The 16,639-nt window shown below is 39.5% G+C and overlaps 1 protein-coding gene across 1 annotated transcript in view; it reads right to left on the bottom strand.

Moving 5' to 3' along the window:
• The window catches only part of pik3cb (phosphatidylinositol-4,5-bisphosphate 3-kinase, catalytic subunit beta), a 67,674-nt gene extending 54,865 nt beyond the window's left edge, over window positions 1-12,809 (bottom strand). The window contains exon 1 of the mRNA XM_007888151.2: window positions 12,633-12,809. The gene's annotated coding sequence lies outside the window, so the exon portion shown is untranslated. The remainder of the gene's footprint in view (window positions 1-12,632) is intronic.
• Window positions 12,810-16,639: the final 3,830 nt, after the last annotated feature.

The raw sequence follows: 16,639 nt of genomic DNA, 5'->3' as shown, positions 1-16,639 counted from the left end.
ATAATGTCCAGTTTCACATAGACAGTGCTCATGTTTTATGGAACTGAAACAGTTGCAGCAAATTCTGTGGTATTACACACAACCTTTATTCTAATTATCAGTCTTCTGGAGCAGTCTTTACGGATATTCCTGTCGGCAGAACTTAACGATATAGCAGAAAGGGTGAGGAATTAGAGACAATCTGCACGTTAATTCCAATCCAATATTAAAAGTAAGAGAATATAGCAATGTAGGCCTGAGAAAAATGTTACTTAATACCAAAGTATATTGTTTATACTGGAAAAATGATGTTAAAGGATTTATTACTCAGTCTTACAAGAAGGTTGCATAACATAAGTTGTTTGTCACTAATTTTGGCTCAGACATAAAGAATGGCCACTTGGGTGATTTATCAGAGGGTATTTATTATGCCCACTAAATCATACCCAAGCACAAGTAACACTGGGGAAAGTGAACCTATATACTTTGTTGAGGAAACAAGGATTCCTCTGCTTGCTCTATTTAGGGAAATGAATGATGCTGCAGTGCAAAACGCAGTCGCTGGCTCCTTTTCAATAGTCTGCAAACACTGATTGATTATGAGAAACTTAACAAGTCTAGTTAGTGCTTACAGTCAACACAAACCTAGATTGAACAGGCACAATTAGGCAATACAGAGAAAGGCTGGAAAAGGCAGCAATTAAAGCAGGTAATTTGGTTTGGGATGGATACAGACTGCTCTGTGCCGTGCGACAGCTTTAGGCCAGTTTAGCTTAAACACTTGGACTGCAAGGCAGTTGTAACAAAATAGGAGAGGAGGGGGTGTGAAGGAGAGGAGATGCAGGGAAAGAATTAAATCATCCAACAGCTGTAATTTGCAAAAGAGCAGGGAAATAGGAGGAAGGAAGGAAAAGAAAAGCTCAAAAGTCCATTTATGTGTTACACAATATAGACACCAACACAAAGGACAGTAGGACCAGAATAGTACTGGTCGTTCTGATCCACTTCCTCTTAACCTTGAGTTGTGCGTCTTCAGGAACTCAGTCTGTGTAGCCATAACCATAAAACCCAAAAAAGATGTTTCTGGATTTGTTTTAACACAAAAGTATGTAAAAGGTTGGTAGAACAGCAAAAATGACCAAATGATTCAATTTTGAAAAGAAAGATTCAAAGGATGGAATTTATGTGAATTCCTTTTTTTAAAACAATCTTAAACATTTTGCATGAATTTATTGTTTCTCGTAAAATTATGCACATTTTATAATTATTGCAATACTGAGGGGGGGGTGGGGAGAAAGATATCTTTATTCTAAAGTTTCCAGGTAGTACAGCTGTATTTCTGCAGCCAGCATATGAATGATTCTAGCTATGCAGACACAACCAGCAATGCACGACTGCCCCAAATCTCTACAAGGGACAAATTGCTTTAAAATTAGTAATATCTGAGCTAATTCACAATCTCCAGAGAGTGCACCAATATGGCACAACGGTACATTGCCATTCAATGCTGCTGTGCGATACACTACTGTACTGGTTAACTCAATTCTGTAGGTCCAAGTGTAGCACAAGACTATTGTGGAAGAAATAGGTAGAAAAGAAACTTAAAATAAACGGCTTCATATATAAAAAAACACAGATGGACGGGGATTCCCCAGGACTGTTCCTTCAACATAAAAACTAACGAGGTAGGTGTAAAAGGCCAACGATTTTTTATTCCATCTGCATAACTTCAGTTCCTGTTCACCCACCCAAATCCCCCAAACAATTGGCTTTATTTGCATCATTACTTTCCAATTTTACCACCGACCTTTTGAAACCATGCTTCCCAACACCCACCTTGTTGCAGATTGTACTATGAATGGCAGAGAGTTTGCAAGATAAAGCAAGACATTCCAGAGAGTACTGCAGTTTAATCACTGCAAGCAGACTAACAAACCCAACAGTGTGGAGGTAATGGATGGAGTAGTACAATGTAAATTAATTTTGCTATTTACCACAATTACATAATCGAAAGCTAGATTCGGTAACTGGCTTTTGTGTGAGAACGTTACAAAAGCAATAAAGCAGAAAGAAGCAAGATGATTTAAGAGATCAACCACAGGCAAAAGTGCAGTTAAGATTTACAATTTATAATTCCTCCCCAATACCCCCTCTGCATCATGTAGAGTTAAAAAGAAAGCAAGGAATTCTACGTCTTAGTTGTTGAGTGACCAATTGCTGTGAGGCCACACCGTTTAAGGACAGGATTGGACTTGCAGCGATGCCTCCAAGGTTGAATAGATTTTCAACACTAATTGCCCAAATCATGCATAAAGAATTACCTAATAAGCTGAGATGCTGAAGGGCAGCCATCTTTACACGGGTTAGGAATCCAATTTAAAAAAGAAATGAATGAATAATGGTGCAATGCCACAATATTGTTAAATACCTGAGAGATTTTGAGCTATGCAAAATGTCTGTTGTTGGCCTAATTTGTACCACAGTTAATGGGCTGGAATTAGCACTTACCCAACAATAATAATCTTCAAAATCTGCACAAGGTAAGATTAGTTAAATTATTAAAAGATTTACTTTAACCCTGCTCTCACTACTGCTTTGTCTACTGCACAAACCTCTATTTCCCAGCTACATCGACAATGTCGTCATGGCTGATTCCACCTGGAACTGAGTTTGTGTTTATATATATCAGGTTCCGTACAGATGACTGGTCATCTCTTAAACACAATTCAAAACAAAACCAGCCCCTCACCGATATTTCACCCACTTGTTAACTTCCACTTCCCTGGCAATGATTCAGTGCTTTGTAAGAATTCAACTCCCCCCCCTCCCCCCCCCCCCCCACATTCATTCCAATTGCATCAAGTAATCTTTCTGGCATTTAACGTGAAAATTACTGAGCAATGTCCATCATATTTTGTTTTTAACATTTGATTAAAGTCATACAATATTACCACCCGTTTGTATGGATTGAAGTGGAGAGATTGAAAATATTGCTGCAGTTAATGGCAATTTATCATTTTCACTGAATCTACATTTGAATCGTTCGCATTTCAGCAAGTAGATTATGATTAAATCAATCTCTCTCTCTCCCCTCCCTCCCACTAAGGGATGTGGTTTGGACATTATGAGAACAATACAGTGCTTAAGGAGAGTTGACCTTGGAACCAATTTACTCTATGAAGAGGAAGTATCGAATAAAACAACATGTAAACAGGCGTGTGGCACTCTTCCTGTGCTGGATGCAATCACATTAGTTCGTGTGAAAGACTTCTACTTTGTGTGTTGCCCCAACAATACATTTCTTGTAATAGCAATGCAATATCCAAGTAACTATACATTTAGAAAATCCCAACAATACAGAATACGCAGAATGCCTTGCTGACCTGACCCAGTGACTGCTGTGCTATCTTTCTGCCTGGTCCACTCAGCTCACTTCACATAAACGTCTGTAGCAGCACTGATTTTGTGAAGTGTATTTTTTAAGACAACTTCCTTTCACCTCGCCCATCCTGAAGGCACTTACTAATGCGAGAGTCCAGTTCCGCATTGGGCACCTTCCACTAATTCACCAAAGTTTTCACCCAATCTTCATACACGAGTCCAGATAGTGAGAGCTGTTAACTTACTCATGTTTTGAGGTGGGGAGGGGGAAAAGATGGGAGAAAATACTGCCTTCACTGAAGCCAGATTCTATTCTCATTTGTTGGCAACATACAAGTACATTCCAGGCCGGTCTGAGAAGGTGCCAGGTGTCTGTCAATATTTCTGGGAAACACATAGGAGTAGTTTGAAATATCTCCCCCTAAGCTACACGGAACAACACAAACAAGATTGGGATTTCAGCAGGCAGGGAGGGGAAACGAGTATATACTTTGGAGATATTAAAGTATATCACAACTCATAGGACTTGTTCATTCAGGTGGATACTATAGATCTCATGGCGCTATTCAAAAAGGGAGTTTCTCCCAGCAATCCTCCAGTTCAATCAATTATACCATGCATCCATGGGTGTTTGTGAGTATTGCTGTACACAAATTAGCCACAGTGTTTGGTTAGAAATACACTGGCCCTACACTTAACATCAATTACTTGCAAAGCTCTTTGAGACAATAGGATTTTATCAGCCTAAACAAGGATTATGACTTATTGTTTCACGTAAACATTGAACCCTATGAATGAGAGCATCAAACAACATAGTTCTGATACAGATCAAGGGGAACAAGGCCACAATAGCAAACAGTTCTGTTGCTGCATTTTTTAAAAAGGAATTTAGTCATGATTTCGTCATGTGACATATAAAACATGTCATGCTGTATACAGCTGTTGGTATTTGAAGTTATTTGCGTCTTTCCACACTCCAGCTGGGAAGGCTGCTCCCAGGACATCACCGAGTCTGCCGCAAATTGGCCACAACGGAGACCCGAGAGATTTGGGATTGGCTTCAGGGAGGGGAAGGGAAGGGAAGGGAGGGGGCTGTGGGGTAGAGAAATAAGAAATAAAAAAATTCACCTCACCTGTACTTTGGCAGAGTAAGTGTGTGTAAACAAATAATTCAGCCTCAAGCGAACATGAGAAAATTCAAATAAAAACTTCAGATCAGATCAGGAGAGGGAAGAAGGGAACAAAATCATTGTGTTAGGCAATACAGAACACCACAAAATAAAGATTAAAATCCTCAAACATCCATCCCTGCTCCCACTGTTCATCAAGTCTTTGACAGAAGATTTTCACCACGCTTTCAATCATTCTGTTCTATTTCATGAAAGGATTTTAAATTTCTATGTGTGAGATTGAGCTTCAATTAATTTAATCTATTTGCTCACACAAGGTGACACATAGATGTCTACAGAAGGTGTTACCAGTCACAGCTCAAGATGGTCCATGTCATTGCTCAATTTCCATTTTGAGTGGAAGTGGTTTACTATCAATCTCCTTTCACCTACACTGATTTTGTGTCGTTATCTGCCTGCCTATCTGACTTACATGTCATTTGCCAGTACAGAAATATCTTCTCTTTTTAACTGTCAACCAATAATAATCTTTGCATTTGATATATCACCTTATCACGTCTTCGAGACGTCTCAAAGCACTTCACAGAATATACTGTACAGTGAACTGACTGTATATTTTGTGGGCAAAACGTGCAGAGCTGTGTTTGAGTGACCAATTTTTTTGAAGGAATTATTACCCCCAGAAAAGCAATCCGCCAATCAGCTAACAACCGGGTTTCTACTTAATAATAATAATAATCCTTGCACTTGATATAGCGCTTTTCACGTCGGGAGGACGTCCCAAAGCGCTTCACATAATATACTGTAAAGTGAATTCACTGTATACTTGTGGGCAAACGCGGCAGCCAATTGCGAACAGCAATGTCCCACAAACAGTCGTAGATTGAAAATGACCAATTTATTATTGTTTTTGGTTTTGGAGGGATTATTATTAGGCGTATGGAGTAAGGAAACTTGCCCAAGGTTTCGCCCTCTGCCTGGAATTGAACTCAGGTCTCTCGCTTGCAAAGCGAGTGCTCTAACCACTGAGCTACAGGACTCCACTACTTTCTGCCTAGGTAACCAAAATACTCTAAAACTAGTGGCAAAAATAGTTTTAAACCAGATTTCCTGACCGACTTCTCTTTGTACAGGAGACATCTGGTACTGTACCTGTCCTCATCGCTGCAAGTTAACATCTGCTGCTCACATTTTCCGCCTTCCTCCCTTCATTGATCTACGAGGCAGTCTCAACCACTTCCCGCACCCTTCCCCAGGCAGGATGGTGCAACGCAAGCCACTGCTTTGCCAATAAGCAGAAAGCATTATTCCGGGTTTCCTTCCACTACTTCAAATACCGTTGACAAAATCCGACAAGGAAAGAAAAAGAATTGATGATACGGGCATTCAGATACATCAGTCATTAAAGCCTCTGGCTCAAGAGTCAAGCATTCAGCATTTGAGCTACCTCGCTTTCCTTCTAGAAACATTTAACAGTACATTATCAATTGATGTGTGCATTAGTTATTTCATCAACACTTGTTTTAAAAAAAAGTGTATTACTAGCCATTTCCTCCCACTATGAGCTTACATCAATTGGCGTGGCCAGTAAAATGACTAAACAGTGAAACGCAACCTACAAAATTGAATTTTAAGTTGGGCCACAGAATAAAAGTACACATGGTTGATAAATATACACTGCATCAGTAATTTTGAACAACTATCTTTTCTTTTACTGTAGCACTTCACAGAACGTTCAGAATCTGAGCTCAGCAAAACCATCACCTTACCACTCGGCAAAGCTCTCCAAATGTCACACAAATGGAACAACCCACTGCTCTCATCTCACAGTATTGCACATGATCTATCATCAAAAACTACAACTTGTAATTATATAGCATTCTTCAGATACAGGATAGCATCTTGAAGTGCTTAATATCACCACATAATGTATATGTTGCTGGTACATTCCAGCAGAATAGAATACTGTCCCTAATTAAAGCACATAAACGGGGAATGAACCCAATACAGGGGTACAATTCTAAAGCAGACACAAAGTGACCACATAGTAGACATTATCAATGTCACTCTCCAACAGTTCTTGATGATAGTTTTTTTTAAAAAAAGTTTGATTTGAAGCAGTTTAATGGTTGAAAGAATTCTTTAAAAGAACTTAAAGCAATGAAATGTCCCAATGGACCAGTTAACATTATTGTAGCTTTGGTGAAGGGTACCCTTACAAGAAAGTGTCTGGACTGGTGCAAGGCTAAATAAATCGTCTACACCATAGGCAGAACCACGCAAAACAATTCACACATTCTTAATGGTACTGCAGCCAAACAAATGGCCAAACATTAAATATGTTTCTAAAGTTAAGAGCAACCAAACATTAACAATCCCTCAGGCTCCTCAGTCCATTTCAAACTTCGCTATTCTGAGTCGTACTAATCTTTATGGCAACACAACTTTTAAAAACAAACAGAACAGTTTAACTTTTTTTTGACAAAACAAACAAAATATATAAATTGGAGTCTCTCCTATGATAGCTTATCCAGTGAAACAGCCAAGCCATAAAGTTCCATGTTAGTCCGTCAGTCTACGCTGAGATAGCCGCGTTCAGCCTGGGCTAGCGTTTAGGCATCGAATTCTGGAGATGGGAAGAGGAAAGGGTTGTGGTGAGAAACATTAACTGGGATTCCCACTCCTCATTCCTTCCCAATGATTCATCCCGAACGCGCTGGTGGGTAGAGTGTCTGGGGGCATGAACAGACTTTGTCTGCAAAGCTCTGAATAATTCGCTGATTCTCACTCTCCAGTCTCACGCCTGAATCATGGCTAATTACAGTAAGGTACCATATGGTGCCTGTAAAATTAAATCCTAATGGAAGGGAAGAGAAAATCAAAACACTTTAAAAGGAGATGGGAGCAAACAAAAAAAAACTACAAATTGTGACACTGTTTTGAATAAAAATTTGTTGAGGGTGAGGAAGAATGGTAACAGTCTCATTTCTCTCAAGCAAGGCTCTTCTGTTACAGCTCAGTATTGAAACGCCTTCAATATTGTCAGCACAAAAAGGGATAAATAATGAATCGTAGAATTATATAGCACAGAAGTAGGCCATTTGGCCCATCGTGTCGGTGCTGGCTGTTTGAAAAGCGCTATCCAAATCAATCCCATTCCCCGCCCTCTCCCCCATAGTTCTGAAAACTTGTCCTCCCCAAATAATTATCTACTTCTCTTAAAAGTTGTTATCGAATCGGCTTCCACCACCCTTTCAGGCAATGAATTCCAGATCCGAACAGGTCGCTGTGTGAAAAAAATGTCTCTGCACCTCCCTTCCATTTCTTTTAACAACTATTTTAAATTGGTGCCCTCGGGTTACCCACCCACCCGCCCGGCCGCCCGCCAGTGGAAATGCTTCTCTTCCAGCATTGTGACTGGAAATACATTATAGGCTGTAGAAACGAATGACCACCACCCAATTGATACATATGCTCACATAAAATAGTAAATAATCCAGATACTGCACTTCCACGCACTGTTTCCACCTGTATGCATAAAGACAGCATTGCTGGCACAATTTCCATCCCTATTTTGATTCACGATTTAGTCAGGGCAAGGATTAAAATAGTGTTTTTCTTATTTTAAAGAAACCGAACTGAAAAGGCAATGGGAACCAGAGAGGTGGAAGAACAGCCCTGCAGGTATGATAGGATTGTGTTCAACACACCCATCTCCGCACCCAATTAAACAAACAACTAGTCAGAGCAAAGGAGAGAGAGAGTTAGTTCCCTCTGTGGCCTCAACGTTGGAGCCAGACTCTGGCTCTGTTGGCGCAGGTTCGAGTAAGCTGCTGGACAGGCGGCGAATATCACACAAGACATTTGTTTTCATTAAGATGGCTACAAGACAAGTAATGCGAGAGGGCATCTCTCCGGGTGCCTCTCAAGACGCAAGGAACAGCTTAAACAATTGGGCTGTTTTCCCAAGGCATCCCAGTTGATGGGTGTTAAAAAACAACAACAACAGGAAAAGGTTTTTGTATAAAATGAGTTGCATTGACTTGAAAGTCAACCAGTCACACACACACACACACACACACTGGTCAGTTTCAACTTTGGAAAAACAACAACAACCTCCCACTCTATACTAATATACAATCTTCACCCAACTGACCCGGACGATAAGAGGGAATCTTAACTTAACAGGAAATCAAATTGCCCTCAAGTGACATTCTTTCTGCAACAAATGTAAATAGCCTGGATTTCATTCACAAAAGCAGAGAGAGAGAGAGAGAGGAGAGGGGAGAGAGAAAGAGAGAGAGAGAGAGAGAGAGAGACTCTCCTCTCACACAACACGTCTGAAAAGGAGGGTTACAATACCTTGGGTTTTCCAAAAAATAAAAAATAAAAAAAAATAAAAATGATATATATATATATATATATATGTATATAAAAAAGCTTCGCGTTAGTACGATCCGAGATGATGAAACAGCACCACAAGGCGATGGCTCCAAATGGGTTTCAAACCACACACACACACACACACACCACACACACAAAAAAAAGCCTTTGCTTAATAAGGGTCTCTTTTTTTGCAGCCAAACAAAAGGGGGTGAACTGAATAACGTGGGGAGAGAGAGGGGGAGAGAGAGAGGGGGAGAGATGATGGAGGTCTTGTAAAAGCTCGTGATCTTTCTCTTACCAACTCAAGTCCTGGTGCAAAATCTCTGATGTCGTTTTGGTGGGTGGGGGGGGGGGGGGGGGGGGGGGGTCTCTGTGCAGAGAGAGAGAGAGAGAGGGAGAGGGGGGGAGAGAGAGAGAGAGAGGGAGAGAGAGAGAAAATGAGCCAAGACCTGAACCACACACTCCACACTCCACACTCTGCAGCTTCTGGGCTTTACCGAGAGAGACGCCAACAGCAGGAAAATCAATCAGCAATATTGCTCTCACCCGGAAATACATCGCAAAAACCCAGTCAAGTCCTCCTTTCGGGCTCCAATAAGTCACTTGTTCCGACCGTTTCAAATGATTAACGGGTGTTCGCGATGCGATGGGGTTCGTTTTTGAAAGCCTTTTTTTTTTGCAAAGCCTCTGAGTCCCGACTTTTGCTGCGATGGGAAATGATGTCCTTGTGGTTTTTGGTGCCCCCCCCTTTAATCATTTTAGTTGGGGGTTGTGGAAGCAGCTCAGCTCACACAGTGGTGTGTGGGGGAGGGGAGGGGGAGGGGGGGGGAGGGGGGGGTTTCATTGAATTGTTGGCCAAATCGTCCCATTTGATCTTGAGCTCCTTCATCCAAAGTTTTTTTTTGAAAAGCAAAACATAGGCCGATACTCATCGCGCCGTACGAAACGGTGTCTTGCAATTTGATGGGGTGATCTTAAGCCTTTTAAGCACCGTGTGAAGGGCGCTACACAAATGCAAGTTGTTGTTGTCGTGCGAATATGTTGCGTGAGTGCAACGATGGCTCCTTGCCAGACGTTTATCGCAGAAACAGAATACCTTTTGTTGCCTTGTCTCTCGGCTTCATTTTAAACCTCAATAATCAAGTCCTGGTCAGGGTGCAATGGCTAAACAGAATGGAGTTGACTGAACTCTAGTCATGACTAATGCATATGGTGACAAGCAACTCAACTATCTCAATAAACAAGTTTACCTCCAAGCACCCAGTGACCACATCTCACGGTAAATTTCTGGTAAACGCTTTAGGATGGTTCAGCGATGTCTATACCCAGTGCTAGAATTATTATTATGTCACATACTGAAGTAAACGATCAGGCGAAACTGTTCATTGCACACTTTAAATTGCTGATGTCGCTCAGTGTGCCTCATTAAAAGTATCGTCTAAAGCCACTGTACTGAGGTTTGCCGATGGCCACCATAGTGCTTTTCATCACCAAAGAACCAACTGTATGCCGCAGCAACGCTGTTTGTATGTTATCTACAATCGATGGTTAGCTATCAATAATTAGTTTTCCAAGGTTACATTACTCTTCTCGTTTCACAACTTGTGAGAAGCGGTGTAAGCGAGAAAATTAATTTCAGTATAATGATACCATTTACAACCGTCCTTCAGTTCAGTTGAATCCAAGGTCCCGTCTGCCTGTTCAGGTGGACGTTAAAGATCCCATGACTCTATTTGAAATGAGAAAGAAGTTTCTCCTGGTATCCTGGGCAACAAATCCCAGAAAGAAAAAAATGGTAACTCTATTCCTGTTTGTGGGACATGGCTGTGCACAAAACTGGTTGCTGGTTGGACCGCAAAACATACAGTCAATCCACTTTACAGTATATCACATGAATCACCTTGAGGTGTCCCAATGACGTAAGGCGCCAAATCAAATGCGAGGATTATTATTATTATTTGATACCTGTCACATTGGGAGGAGATTTCAAAGCACTTCGCAGGATTTCCCGTAAAGTACATTGACTGTATTTTGTAGGCAACTGTGGCAGCCAATTTGCCCACAGCAATGTTTCTCGAAAACATAAAGCTTGGATTACAAGAAAAGATCCTTCAGCCAATCACATCTGCACCTTTCTGACAAAATATTACTATCGAATGTGGACTTCAATCTACCCGCTCTAAATCCTGGCAGAAATATTGTATAGATACTCCATGAACCCAAAGATATTCAAGCAAAAAAATCACATCTCCGTTATGCTGGTTTTAAGCACTCTGAGATGCTGCCCTGAATGAAGGATGCTATGTAAATGCAAGTTGCTGTTGTTGTCATTATGACATCTTTTCATTGATATTCCGCAACCCTAACTCTTGCAGCACATAAATCATAGTGGCAGGAATCTTTTCATGACCAGGAATGACTTCTGCCCCTCCCCCCACAACTAGACAGTATAATCTTTGTATATAGTCTGCAGAGGCTGTGAAAGATATCAACTTCCCTAACTGTTCAAAGTTTAATCTTTTACTTCACTGTTTGCAATGTTAATCCACAATTTGTTTAATACCTTAGTCACATTGTGTATGGATTAGTGACTCACAAGCACTAAATAGTTTCTTTTTAGACATTTTGACATGCCACAAGGTTGCGAAAGCTCTGAGAAAATCAAACCATTATCAGTGCAAGCTACTTTTACATTTGATACTGAAATACTTTTCTTTAACAATAACTTCAGATTATTAATTATTTATAAATTTGGACATGTAACTTCTTGTAGTTTTTTTCAGGATTACTGGTAATCAATGGTATTTCATGTACTGAGGAATACCAGAACAACTTCGCTGAGAAACACAGAGAAAGATTGTTTGGAATTGAAAATACTTAGACACAACATTAAAAGCTACTGCCCTAAGGCAAAGGTGTATTCATTTGAAGCAGCAAAAGTAACTAGCTAATTATAAATTTACTTTGTAACTGAGCAAACAATGTCATAAATTCAATCTTTCTCATAGTTTCAAATTTTAAAAGTACTCTCTTGCTTTCTGTTAAATTTTTAGCCTTAACCAATATCAGTTCACATGTACCATTCGGGTCCTTGCTACTTGGTCCTTCTACATCAGAAGAAATCATCACTCCAGATTACAAGGGAACTGAAAGCTACATCACGAGACTATCAATCATTCTTCCAAACTGGAAGCAAAGATCAGATGAACCTGACCAAAAGGGAATTGTTTCCACACAAAGAAATCTGTCACTGTGAAAAATATTCTGGTGCTGTCTGTGTGGAACATCATTAGAATGAAAGTTACACATCCTACAAAAGTTTGAAATCACTTTTCCTTTATTACTCTAAAATTATTTCAATGTATTCAACCTTTAATTACACATTATTTTTAAGTGAAGTTCCAAAAACATAACTTGAATTTGATCATTCAAGTGGAGAAAATTCAGTGTTTAATGTAAAAATTCTCCTTATTCTTCCTAATTCCCTTAAGCATGTATATTAAATTATTATTATTTTCTAAAATACATTACTGTACTGTAATACTGTAGTTCATTTTATATGCCTTCCTATTTTTGGGGGTGTTGTTTCCCACGACACCATTGATAACTTAATTAATCATTCGCTGTGTAATTCTTATGAAGATCAAAACAATAACAGGACCATTAGATTCTTGAGGCAAAGAAAATGATCATTATTCCTGTGGATTACTTCACAGTTGTGAAAAAAAATGGTCTGTGATTTAACATAGTCCATACCTAATCCCATTAGGCGAAACCTTTTTGTCTTTTTCTTTCAAGTTTTCTCCCCTCGCCTCCTTTATGCCTTGGACTCATGCTATGGCACAGCACCACAGTTGCTGACAGACCTGGTCACACCTGGGAGTGACTGTCAACATGCCAGCGAATGACTATCTTTTTTTTGCTCTGGCCAGCACACCGGGATCGACTCCCGGTCAGTCGTGTGGCATCTTTAATGTCCACTCGAAAGGCAGGTGGGACTGCAATTTAAGATCTTGAATGAAGAACGGTCACCTCAGATGATGTAACTCTCCTGCACTGCATTGGAGTATCAGCCCAACTAGACTATGAGCTCAAAGTTCTGATGTAGATTTGACAATGATCAGACTTCAATCCCTGGCTCAGCTCTCCTCCCTTAGGACAAGAATATTGAAGTTTATTGTAAAACCCTTAACACCTCCTCAGCTAACTGTACTGATGTGCAATGAACGTTAGACTTTACAGGTTTCCATTGCTCAACATCACACCAACATTTCTAACCTTTGTTACCACATCCTGTTGATCACAAAGTAAATCTATTTAGAATAAAGAGCAATATTATCAACGCATAAAGCATACACCACTGATTTAAATTCTCATAACATTAATAGAGTTAAAATGAGTGTGTTTGAAATATATTTGCAAAGTTTACTTTCATTGGTTTAAATATCTACAGTGCATAAATAACACAGTATATGAGGTGGGGAAAAAAGCTCCTCTTTTGATGCTGATATTTGCAGCACTCTGGAGTTACTCTAGGATTGGTATGCACTGCAAATGAGGTGACATTGCAATAACGCGGCATCCAGTCCTTTGTGGAATCCATACACATGTGGAACTCTCTTTACTCTCCCCCACAAAATATACAGTCAATTCACTTTACAGTATATTCTATGAAGCACTTTGAGATGTCTCGAAGATGTGATAATATAATAATAATAATAATCCTTGCATTTGTTATAGCACTTTTCACGTCTTCTCGACATCTCTTAAGCATGGTGATAGGTGTCTGTATTTCAACTGACCAAAAAACCTTTACAGACCACTTAATGCAGCCTAATGCAAATTGAATCAAACTGTGAGTCATTTGACCTGAGTCTGCCACCACTAAACATGGCCTGTGATAGGATTGTACTCTTAATATTTTTCAAGAGTATACAAGATAATGAACGGTGGCTACTATACTGATTGAATTATTGAGCCTCATCTCTACAGCATGTCATCAGAAGAACAAAATGTTCAGTGTTAGGAACATACCAGACAAGAGGAGTTTAAGATCATTTTACTGTATTTGATGAATTTGTAGAATTGTATACCTAAACAATGTAAATTTCAGGCAACTTATTTGCTCAGTTTTAGTCAATATATTTTTGTGTTGATGAATTGATTCCCTAACCCAAGTGTTTCACCTCCCTTGGCGTTGAGTCAGCTGGAGTTACCTGCACAATGGTGAGCCTGTTGCATGTCCCAATGTACCACATCCTGTTTGCGAAATGGAGTCTCTAGGTGAGGAGAAAGAATACAACAGTGCAGTCTGCGTTTTAATTGGTTTCACATACAGCTGTGACCCTTCTATCCCCAATTACCTGGCTCTGTTGGGTGTAAAAGGAACATGGCTTTGCTTGAAACTTAATAAGGGATCTTATCTTAGAAATAACAGTCTACATTGTATACACAGATTACCAGTGTTTTTTTAAATATGGGAATCATTGTACCAAAAATCAGTAGTGAAGGGTAAAGTTTACATAGATGCCCCTTCAGAGTCAGAAATGCTGATCAAATTTTAAACCGTGGACTGTAGTGACCATCAGATTATGATATCAAGAAATACAATTAAAATCCTGCAATATAATAACAATAATCCTTGCATTTGATGTAGCACCTTGTCACATCTTTGAAAAGTCTCAAAACGCTCCACAGAACATACTGAAAACTGAATTCACCGTATCTTTTGTGGGCAAACACAGCAGCCAATTGCGCACACCAGTCTCCCACAAACAGTCGTGGATTGAGTGACCACATTTTTTTTGTAACAATACCTAAGAGTCAGAAAGTCTATTCACAAGTGAACACAGAATACTGACTGAAACGGTGCAAATAACTTGAAAGATATTTCTGTAAGTGGTTTGTGTTGAGTTGCATTAATGGTGTGAAACGTGCATGAGAAGCAACTTAAGTGTGTTTGTGTACATAAGCGTGGGTGTACGCGATATCCTATAGAGACAATCTTTCTGTTACAATAACAGAAATGACAATGCACCCTGCATAATCAGATTGCAAATATAAAAGCTGTTGAATTATTGATTGACTAGGCCTGAGTGATGTGCAATTTTGCTTCTTGAATAAAAATATTAATGTAGCTTTTATATCCATTTAATAATTTATTGTTCTGTAGAAGCTGTTTGAGTGATTTTTGATTGATGAGTGAGACCTGGGTTCGATTCCTGGCAGAGTGAAACCTTGGGCAAGTTTCCTTACTCCACACGCCTGATAATAATCCCTCAAAACAAAACAGCAATAAATTGGTCATTTCAAACCACAACTGTTTGTGGGACACTGCTGTGTGCAATTGGCTGCCAGATTTCGCCCACAAATATACAGTCAATTCACTTTTCAGTCTATTCTGTGAAGCGCTTTAAGACGTCTAGAAGTTGTGAAAAGCGCTATATCAAATGCAAGGATTATTATTATTATTATTTGACCCTTGACACTGAAGCAATCCATGAATTGTTAGAAACTCAACCAAATTTCTTCCAACTTACCCAAAAGATTGGCACTAGTTAAGGTCAGTTAGGGAACAGATCAGAACTAGAATGAGAAGATCTTGATTAAGCTAAATTGGGCAATTTTAAATTAACTCAATTCAGACAATGCTGTCACTTTAACAAAATGTCAGTACACAAATCCAGAAGTGTAGGGATTAATCTCATATATATTTATGGGGGGGGGGCAAGGATAATATTCAATTAGACACTAAGTTTATCAGTTTCAGCCATTTGATCAGGCTTATAAGAAAACTCCATTACACATTCGCAGCACCAAATCAATATATTTATCAACCAGCAGAAGAGAGAATTACATCAACTGTGAGTAGAAATTGTGGGGGGATAAACTGACTTGCCTTCCCTTGTTTGGTAGAAATGTTCCCTCCTCCACAGTATTGCTGAGATTGAGAACTCACCTTATGGACAATTGTTAATGATAACTAATGTCTTCCCACCACTTGTACTGTGGTACTCCAGGCTCTAGATATTCCAAATTCATTATATTTTCCAGTGGTGATATTCCACGTATGAATGAACAATTTCCCTGCAATGTGACTTGAGGATCATTTACACTTTTCCTGTTTTTTTTTTGATGAATTATACAGCTCAGAGCTCAGAGACGCGACTCATTGTGAAATAACTAGGATTATACAGAAGTACTAGAAGTTCGGATCACTCACTTGTTTATGATATTGTTAGTCAGCTGGTTGACGAGGTCATTGCGTAAATTGTAGAAACTGACTGATATTCAATCCTGTTTTGACTGCACTTTATTCAGGCACCATTTCATCATTCCCATCAATCTTATCAACAAGATTCATCAGATCCCATTTAGTTTGTTCATGTGACACAGAATACCCTGACTATAGCTCAATCCTTCTCATCAGCCTCATCATAGAGTTATGGTAAGTCATGGAGCTTTTTTTTAAAAAAAAAAGTGTTTGATCACTGAATTAAATGTATTTTTGAAAATCTTTGCACCTCTAGTTGTTTGATGGTATAAATTCATCTCTTTGAAGGAGGTTGTCCCCACCCACTCCCTGATAAACATTCCCAGTCTCCCCCTGCTGGTTGTGTCTTGTACCAGACACCCATCAATCACGTTTATACCCAAGGAGTTGAAACATGTAACATGGTAAAATAGCCACTTTTAGGTACCAACTACAGCTTGTGTATCTGTTGAACTAAGATGGCACTAAAGAAATACAGCTACATTGAAAA

This window comes from Callorhinchus milii, unplaced genomic scaffold, assembly GCF_018977255.1.
Source record: "Callorhinchus milii isolate IMCB2004 unplaced genomic scaffold, IMCB_Cmil_1.0 Scaffold11, whole genome shotgun sequence".
Lineage (NCBI taxonomy): Eukaryota > Metazoa > Chordata > Chondrichthyes > Chimaeriformes > Callorhinchidae > Callorhinchus > Callorhinchus milii.
The sequence above is the reverse complement of the archived record's forward strand: the minus strand, read 5'-3'. Positions and strand labels throughout refer to the sequence as shown.